A 10,351-nucleotide genomic window follows, 5' to 3' on the forward strand; every position below is an offset into this window, starting at 1 on the left:
GGAGCTTCTCAGCGCAGGGACCCCATGTCCAAAGGACATGCTATTCTCCTGGCTCTTGTTTCTTGGTGGTATAAGGTCCCTATGTCTCTCTGCTTGCTTCTGTCTTTTATATCTCAAAAGAGATTGACTTAAAACACAATCTAATCTTGTAAATTGGGTCCTGCCTCATTAACATAACTGCCACTAATACCATCTCATTAACATCATAGAGATAGGATTTACAACACGTAGGAAAATCACATCAGATGACAAAATGGTGGACATCACACAATTCTGGGAATCATGGCCTAGCCAAATTAATACATATTTTTGCTGGACACAATTCAATCTGTAACAGTCCACATATTGAACAGTAAAAGCCCCAGTCCCCTTTCCATACTCAGCTCCCAGAAACTGGCAACCAGGCTTCTACCCAGGTATAGATTGGAGATGGAGGAAAGAGAGCTCTAAGAGAGATATTCCCAAGAAGAAAATGAGAGTGATAGTGCAGTGGTATTTTTTTCATGTGTATTTAGAGGAGGTTCTCAATTCTTCAGAGAATTTGGGGATGAATTAGTTACAGGTACATAAAAAACTAAGCAAATGAAAAAATGAGCCAATTAATGAGCTCCATTAAAAAAAAAGTCATACAAGAAAGGAAATGTAATCATAATAAACTGGGTACCTTAGCTATAAAGAATGTTACATAGTCATAATAATGTAAACATTGAACTGATTTAACCAAATACGGTGTATGTGTTGGAGGTGGGGGCACTTAAGAAAGCTGAATTCTCATCTTGTAATAGAAAGTCAGCAGAGTCTAGCAGAGTCTATCTAAAAGTGAAAAAGAATTAAGACATTGGTATAAATTCGTATTTTAAACATGTGGGGATTCCCTGAGTGGTCCAAATAGTTAGCGTGTTCTGCTGCTAACCAAAAGGTGGGAGGTTCAAGTACTCCCAGAGGCACATCGGAAGAAATGTCTGAAGATCTACTTCTGAAAAATGATCCATTGAAAATCGTATGGAGCACAGTTCTATTCTGACAAACCTGGGGTCTCCATGAGCCAGAGTCAACTCCATGGCAAATTTTTTTTTTTTTTTTTTTTACACATATAGTCGCTATGAGTCAAAATTGACTGGTTCAATATGTGGACTGTTACGGATTGAATTGTGTCCAGCAAAAATATGTATTAATTTGGCTAGGCCATGATTCCCAGAATTGTGTGATGTCCACCATTTTGTCATCTGATGTGATTTTCCTATGTGTTGTAAATCCTATCTCTATGATGTTAATGAGATGTAAGTTCTATTTTTGGGAGGCAAACATGACAAGAAACAGAGCAAAGAGTTGGATGTGAGTTGCCTTTGAGGGGCAAGTATCAACAGTTGGAAAGGATGGAGCAGGGGACTGCTGTTTTCATTATAAGCCTAATAGTACTACTTGACTTTTGAAAGTATGTACACTTCTTACTTAGATTAAAAATTAATTTAAAAGAAGTATGAAGTTCAATTAATAACCTTTGGTTCCTTCTAATTTGAAAATTCGATGTCTATGAGAAACAATACTTTTTTCTCCCTAGAGCTTGAGCCTCACTATCCTTCACTAAATTAAGTACTACTTAGGAAGAGGGGAGAGCCCTGGTTGCACAGTGGTTCAGCGTCTGGCTGCTAACTAGAAGACCGGCATTTCGAATCCACCAGCCACTCCCTGGAAACCCTATGGGGCAGTTCTCCTCTGTCCTCTAGGGTAACTATGAGTCAGAATAGACTCGACAGCAATGGATTTTCATAATAGAAATATTACAAATGGGTGGCTTTAATGAATAGAAATTTATTTTCTCACAGTTTAGGAGGCTAGAAGTCCGAATTCAGGGCACAGGCTTTAGGGGAAGGCGGTCTCTCTCTGTCTACTCTGAGGGAAGGTCCTTGTGTCTTTTCAGCTCTGTTCTTGGGTTTCTTGAAGATCTCATGTGGCATCAGTCTTTCCTGATTTGTCCTTGCTTCTCTGTGCCTCATCTGTTCATTTTATATTTCACAAAGGTGATTGGTTTAAAACATACCCTACACAGATATGGCCTCATTAACATAAGAAAGAAAGTCCTATTCCCCAACGGGATTACATCCACAGATATAAGGGTTTAGGATTTACAACACATATTTTGGGGGGACATAATTCAATCCATAACACTACTCATGTGGGTAGTTTACGCTGCAGTGCAAATTGGGTTTGGTGGGTGTACTCCCTGCTGCAGATGTGTGGCTGTTTTTACTTTGGATATTACATAATCTTTATATACATGCTAATTCTGATAAATAGATGAAGAGCAAATGATGTCTTGAAGTGACCAAGAATTGAAAGCCACCTGACCAAGGAGAGAATTCTTTATGTCCCATGACTGAACCTACTCCATCTCCGGATATTGACTGCACCCTTTGCTTCCTGATCTTCACTTCTCACTGGATTGCAACATTTATTTCCTTCTGTTTTAGTTATCTAGTGCTGTTATAACAGAAATACCACAAGTGAGTGGCTTTAACAAACAGAAGTTTATTTTCTCACAGTTTAGGAGGCTAGAAGTCCAGGAGGCTGGAGGGAAAGTCTTTCTCTCTCTGTCGGCTCTGGAGGAAGGTCCTTGTCTCTTCAGCTTTGCTTCTTGGTTCCTTGGAGATCTCCATGTGTCTTGGTATCTATCTTACCCCATCTCTCCCTGCTTGATTGTTTAATCTCTCTTATATCTCAAAAGAGATTTACTCAAGATACACTCTACGCTAATCCTGCCTCATTAGCATAACAAAGACAACCCATTCCCAAATGAGATTATATCCATAGGCATAGGGGTTATGATTTACAACACATATATTTCTGGGGGACATAATTCAATCCATAACACTTTCTCTTTGCTTGGTTCTTAGTGTCCACTTATAAACTCCAGTTACCAGTTCTTAAAGGCATCACAAATAGTAACTCTCAAATTCCAAACGAATCTACCTCTTTGCTTCTTGGTGAACCCAAGTGCTGATTCTTCTCTGTCTCTCGTTCCTACCTTTGTCCAGTATTTGCATTGTATCCAGTGCAATACATTAGCAACAATAAAGAGATTTTACTGGACTTACTAAGAACTTCAGTTATCATTTTAAATATAAGAGGTTGGTGACCATCAAAAACTATGTGTAAGTCTTGCTTAGTGGTAGGTGTGAGCACAATGTTAATTCTTCTATTCTTACTGATTCCTCTTCTGTTAGACACCATACATCTTCCATCCTCTGTTCACCACATTGCTTCCTCTACCCTCATAAGCATTAAGACATTCTTTTCTTTTTTTTTTTTTTTGGTGCCAGGCTTAGTAAAAGGGCCAGCACAAGCAATTTGTCTTGGGCATTGCTTCATCTCCCATACTCTGCTCTGTTCCTCCCACTTGGCAAATTAAATCCTTTCCCATAATCTTTACCCTCAGGCTGTCCTCTTCCTTCACACCTGAATATCTAGAGAGTCCTGGCATAGCTCCTCCCGTGTGGAAGCACCCCCATATTCAGACCTCTCTCACTCTCCCATACCTAACAAAACCTAGCTATCTGGATTTCCACCATTTGGACCGTGTTTCTCTGCTAGGGAATTGGAACTGATAACCTAATTCAAGTTGTAAGGGTTGAGATGCATTTAATGTAATTCTCCTCCAAGATAATAGCTGTACCTTAACAGGTTCCTTCACTCTGCATTACCCAAAGAAGGTATGGGTGTGTGTGTGGAGAAGGAGAGAGTATAACAGATGGCAGCGGACGGAGTAGATTAGGGTGGGGGCTTCTGGTGCCTTTCACTTCTTACCAGTTGCAGGAAGTTGCATACTCCCCTCACACAGGGCACGCCTTTTTTGAAAGTAGACTCCCAAACCAAACCCAATGCTTTCTAATAGATTCTGACTTATAGCGACCTGATAGGACAGAGTAGAACTGCCCCGTATGGTTTCCAAGGAGCCGCTGGTGGATTCGAACTGCCAAACTTTTGGTTAGCAGCCAAGCTGTTAACCACAGCGCCACCAGGGCTTCTAAAAGTAGACTAAACATGAATATTTGAATTTTGGTTTAGAAGATGATACATATTCAATAGACGCCATTCATTATTATTCCAGAAAAGTATCACAGCATTGGTAATTTGTATTTCCTTCTGGCTTCATTTTTCTTCCCGACCGGTAATAATTTTGAACCCTCTATGTAAGTTTGTAAAGAGTCCTGGTGGCACAGTGGTTAAAGTGCTGAGCTGCTAACCACAAGATTGGCAGTTAGAACCCACCAGCAGCTCCACGAGAGGAAGGTGTGGCAGTCTGCTTCCGTAAGGACTTACAGCTATGGAAACCCTATGGGGCAGTTCTTCTCTGTCCTCTAGGGTCGCTGAGTCAAAATCGAAACGACGGCAACAGATTTGTTTTTTGTTTTTTATGGAAGTATGTAAGGTCCCTGGGTGGCACAAATGGTTAGTGATTGGCTGCTAACCTAAAGGTTGGTGGTTCAAACCCACCCAGTTGTACCTCAGAAGAAAGACCTGGCAATCTTCTTTTTAATAAGTTCCAGCCAAGAAAACCCTATGGAGCTCAATTCTACTCTGTAACACATGATGTCACCACGAGTCGGAGTCGACTCAACAGCAAAGGGCTTAGTTGTTTGTTTTTATGTACGTTGTACTCTGTGTAAGATTGGTATGCTGTATTAGCCAGTAAAAACAGAAAATGGCTTTTGTTTTATTATAACTAATTATCTAGCCATTTTATTTTTGGCAAGAAAGGGAATTCACTTCCCTGAAATACTTCCTCTGGTTGATAATTCTTGAAGTTAGCTTGAGTTTTATGGTTTTCAGTCCAGCTGCTAATGATGCAGCATTCCTGTGCTCTAGAGAGATTTTAGAAGTAAGCGTGAATGCTTCCTCATCAGGTTGTCTTCTGTTCTAACAAGAGGTTTTGCTCATTTCCAAGGGCCAGCTCTAGCCTAATTCTTCTCAGAGTGAGCACTTTAAGTTTATGTGAGTAGACCAGGTGGTCTCCTCTGATTCAATCTTTATATTTAGGCAAGAGAGACAATGTGATAGAAAATGGGGATGCTGACTGAAAAACAACTATCACCAGGAAAGATTGGATGACATCATAGGAAATCTGTGGTTTCAAACCAGGCGTAACACATGACTAATCTGGGAAAATAAGCTTTCTTTCTGGGATTCAATGGATTAAGGGAAAGAGTTGAGAGATAAAGAGATGGCAGGTATACAGCAAACCCAATCAAAGAATGGTGACTCAACAGCCTGAAGGATCTGTTTTAGAAACAATTCAGGGACCACCACTGAGACCAGTGTTAATGGAGAAATGAGGAAGTAAAACAGCTAGGTGGGGGGAAGGAATGGAGGAGAATCCACTGTGACGGTCTAGGAAGAGGAGGGAGAGGAACTATAGTTAGGAGAAAAGTTAGTTCCCCCATAAGATAATAGTGAGGTTTTCATGACGTGTCATGAAGCACATGGTAAGGAAAGAGTCTGTTTAACAATGGAGTAATCAACAAACTACACAATTTCACAGCACTAGTTCACTGCTTTTTCACTGACTTGATATAGTTTCATGCTTAATGAACTGAAACATTGGCCTGATTTGTTTAGGGCAGTGCTGTCCAACAGAAATATAATGTGAGTTACATGTATTATTTTAAATTTTCAGGTAGCCAATTTAAACATGTAAAATGAAATAGTTGAAATTAATTTTAATAATATGTTTTATTTAACCCAATATATCAAAAATACCATTTTAACAATCAATATACAAAATTATTGATTAAATATAGTACATTATTTTTTTATACTAATACTTTGAAACCCTATGTGTATTTTAGACTTACGGCATATCTCAATTTGGACTAATCACATTTCACCTGCTCAATAGCCACATGTGGCTAATGGGGCTAAATGGCTGCCATATTGGAAAGTGCAGGTTTAGCGGAACCTTCTTCATATCATGACCCATGAAGTTGTCTTGAAAACAAAACAAAACAAAATGGAATATGATTAAGTCTCTAGATCAGCACCATGCGATACGGTAGTCACTAGCAACACGTGATGATTTAAATTTAAAGAAATTAAAATTGAATAAAAATAAAAATTCACATCTTCAGTTGCCCTAGTGACCTTTCAAGTACTCAATAATCACACATGGCTAGTGGCTACCGTATTAGACACAGCAAGTTTAGAGGCTTAATGCTTCTATCCTCTACGTTGAAAACTACCGAGAGAATCATGTCTAAATCACAGGAAATTTATATTACCCTGAATGAGAGCAAACATTTCTCCTTTTTCATTTGTTTCCAAAGGCTTCTTCCACCTTGTGAACCTGTACCTCCTCCCCCCGGACACAAAAAAAAAAAAAACAACTTACTGTGTCTTGCCTACCAGATGCAAAATTGTCCAAGAGAATTCTGGAAAATTCAATTATGTGGATAGCCCTACTCTCTCAATAATTGCATTTTTTCAAGTTTCATAGTGATATTTCGCATCTTGTATTTTAAATATGTGGCACACTTGGAAAAGAGTGGTGAGGAGTGAATTTCTGAAAATGCTGACATGTCTTCTAAAACATTATAATCTTAGCTGGCACTATGACAATTGTAGAATGTGCGGTTTGGAAATTAAAAAGAAAGGAAGAAAGAAAGAAAAATGCAAACATAAAGCAATCTTTTCCCCTTCGCCTACATTTCGGGCTTTTTTTTTTTTTTTCTGTCAGTGCTCTGGGCAAGTGTTCTAACTTGGTATTTGCAAGTCAATGGCAAGGCCTGCTCAGCGCTGAGGGAATTACATAGTCACAGACAATTAGTCTTTTAAAAGGTCTGCTGCTTAGAAATTTGCCACTAAACTCTGTATAGCCTCAGCACATAATGTAAATTTTTAATGATCATAACTTTTCAAATTCAGCCTTTAACAAATCTTATAGTAGTGTTTTGAGACCTTTAAATCAAACATAACCCAATTAGGTTGGTATCTGATTAAACTGAACTGCCACTTCACTGAAGTGTTTAAATAAATCAACATTAATATGCTTTTATTACAGTAAATAAAGTTACGTCTATATAGTTCAAATGTCAATGCTCACACTTGGCTCTTAAAAATGAAGTACTCCCTGTGCTCTGAATAAACAAATCTAGTATTAATTTTGGGGAAACTGTTGATTTCTTTTTATAGGACTGTGGGAATACTTTACCCAAAAACTCTACAAGTTTTTTTTTTTTAATAATTATCAAATATTTGTTGAATTATAAAACCACTATCAGAGTTGTCCTAATAATGGTTCTGATGAATGGTCTTTACTCTCTAAAATGCAATATTGACTGATCCTTAAAAGAATTGTTGGTGTTAGCTGCCTTCGAGTCAGTTCAGACTCATAGCAACCCTATGTACAACAGAACGAAACACTGCCCAGTCCTGTGCCAGCTTCAGAATCTATGCTATGTTTGAGCCCATTGTTGCAGCCACTGTGTCAATCCATCTCGGTGAGGGTCTTACTCTTTTTTGCTGACCCTCCAATTTACCAAGCATGATGTCCTTCTCCAGAGACTAGTCCCTCCTGATTACATGTCCAAAGTACCTGAGACGAAGTCTCACCATCCTTACTTCCAAGCAGCATTCTGGTTGTACTTCTTCCAGGACAGACTTGTTCATTCTTCTGGAAGTCCACGGTATTTTCAATATTCTTCGCCAACACCGTAATTCAAAGGCATCAATTCTTGTTTCATCTTCCTTATTGATTATCCAGCTTTTGCATGCATATGAGGCAATTGAAAATACCATGGCTTAAGTCAGGTGCACCTTACTCCTCAAAGTGACATCTTTGCTTTTTAACACTCTAAAAGAGGTCTTTTGCAGCAGATTGGCCCAGTGCAACACGTAGTTTGATTTTTTGACGCTGCTTCTGTGAGCATTGATTGTGGATCCAAATCAATTAAAATCCTTCACAACTTCAATCTTTTCTCTGTTTATTATCATGTTGCTTATTGGTCCAGTTGTGAGGTTGTTTTTTTTTTTATGTTGAAGTGTAATCCATACTGAAGGCTGTAGTCCTTGATCTTCATCAGTAAGTGCTTCAAGTCCTCTTCACTTTCAGCAACCAAGGTTGTATCATTTGCATATCACAGGTTGTTAATGAATCTTCCTCCAGTCCTAATGCCGTATTCTTCTTCATATAGTCCCGCTTGTCAGATTATTTGCTGAGCATACAGACTGAATAAGTATGGTGAAAGGATACAACCCTGATGCACACCTTTCCTGATGTTAAACCATGTAGTATCCCCTCGTTCTGTTCAAACAACTGCCACTTGTTCTATTTACAGGTTCTGCATGAGCACAACAATTAAGTGTTCTGGAATTGCCATTCTTTGCAATGTTATCCACGGTCGAATGCCTTTGCATAGTCAATAAAACACAGGTAAACAACTTTCTGGTATTCTCTGCTTTCAACCAAGATCCATCTGACATCAGCAGCGATATCCTTTGTTCCATGTCTTCTTCTGAATGTAGCTTGACTATCTGGCAGTTCCTTGTGGATGTACTGCTGCATCCATATTTGAATGATCTTCTGCAAAAGTTTACTTGTGTGTGATGTTTCTGATATTGTTCAATAACTTCCACATTCTTTTGGATCACCTTTCTTTTTAATGGACACAAATAGGATGTCTTCCAGTCGGTTGGCCAGGTAGCTGTCTTCCAAATTTCTTGGCATACATGAGTGAATGCTTACAGCATTTCATCCATTTGTTGAAACATCTCAATTGGTATTCTGTCGATTCCTGGAGGCTTGTTTTTCACCAATGCATTCAGTGCAGCTTGGACTTCTTCCCTTCAGTCCCATCAGTTCTTGACCATATGCTACCTCTCGAAATGGTTGAATATCGACTAGCTCTTTTTGGTAAAGTGATTCTGTGTATTTCTTCCATCTTTTTTTCATGCTTCCTGCGTCATTCAATATATTCCCATAAAATCCTTCAAAATTACAACTCAAGGCTTAAATATTTTTTTCAGTTCTCTGAGGTTGAGAAATTCCAAGTGCGTTCTTCCCTTTTGGTTTTCTAACTCCAGATCTTTGCACATTTCATTATCGTACTTTACTTTGTCTTCTCGAGACAGTGTTTCAAATCTTCTGTTCAGCACTTTTACTTCATTATACCTTCCATTCACTTTAGCTGCTCTACGTTCAAAAGCAAGTTTCAGAGGCCCTTCTGACATCCGTTTTCCTCTTTTCTTTCTTCCCTGTCTTTTAAATGACCTTTTACTTTCTTCAGGTATGATGTTCCTCTTTTAAAAATTTTTTTTATTGTATTTTAGATGAAAGTTTACAGAACAAATAGTTTCTCGTTAAACGGTTAGTACACATATTGTTTTATGACATTTGTTAACAAACCCAAGACATGCCAACACTTTCCCTTCTCGACCTTGAGTTCCCTATTATCAACTTTCCTGTCCCCTTCTGACTTCTAGTCCTTGCCCCTGGGCTGTTGTGCCCCATTAATCTCATTTTGTTTTATGGGACTGCTTAATCTTTGGCCGAAGAGTGAACCTCCAGAGTGACTTCATTACGAGATAAAAGGGTGTCTGGGGGTGATACTCTCAGGGTTTCTCCAGTCTCTGTCAGGCCAGTAAATCTGGTCTTTTTTTCTGAGTTAGAATTTTCTTCTACATTTTTCTCCAGCTCTGTCCGGGACGCTCTGCTGTGATCCCTGTCAGAGCAATCAGTGGTGGTAGCCAGGCATCATACAGTTATACTGGACTTAGTCTGGTGGAGGCTGTGGTAATTATGGTCCATTAGTCCTTTGGACTAATCTTTCCCTTGTATCTTGATTTCTTCATTCTCCCTTGTTCCTGAAGGGGTGAGACCAGTGGAATATCTCAGATGGCTGCTCACAGGCTTTTAAGACCCCAGATACTACTCACCAAGGTAGAATGTAGAACATTTTCTTTATAAACTATGTTATGCCAATTGAGCTAGATGTTCCCCAAGACCATGGTCCCCACAACCCTCAGCCCAGCAGTTGGGTCCTTCAGGGAGTTTGGATGTGTCTATGGAGCTTCGATAACCTTGCCTTGTACAAGTTATGCTGCCTTGCCCAGTATTGTGTACTGTCTTACCCTTCACCAAAGTTACCACTTCTCTATTGTCTATTTAGTGTCCACCCCCAACCCTCTCCTCCCTTGTAACCAACAAAGATTGTTACTTTTTGTGTGTAAACTTTTTCATGAGTTTTTACAATAGAGGTGTCATACAATATTTGTCCTTTTGTGATTGACTTATTTCACTCAGCATAATGTCCTCCAGTTTCATCCATGTTATGAGATGCTTCACAGATTCATCATTGTT

General features: G+C 39.1%; 1 protein-coding gene across 1 annotated transcript in view; it reads left to right on the top strand.

The window, feature by feature from the left end:
- IL1RAPL2 (interleukin 1 receptor accessory protein like 2) overlaps positions 1–10,351 on the top strand; it is a 1,202,505-nt gene that overhangs the window by 414,179 nt on the left and 777,975 nt on the right. The gene's annotated exons all lie outside the window — the stretch shown is intronic.

The sequence above is a fragment of the Trichechus manatus genome, unplaced genomic scaffold (assembly GCF_000243295.1).
Source record: "Trichechus manatus latirostris isolate Lorelei unplaced genomic scaffold, TriManLat1.0 scaffold00221, whole genome shotgun sequence".
Classification (NCBI taxonomy): Eukaryota; Metazoa; Chordata; class Mammalia; order Sirenia; family Trichechidae; genus Trichechus; species Trichechus manatus.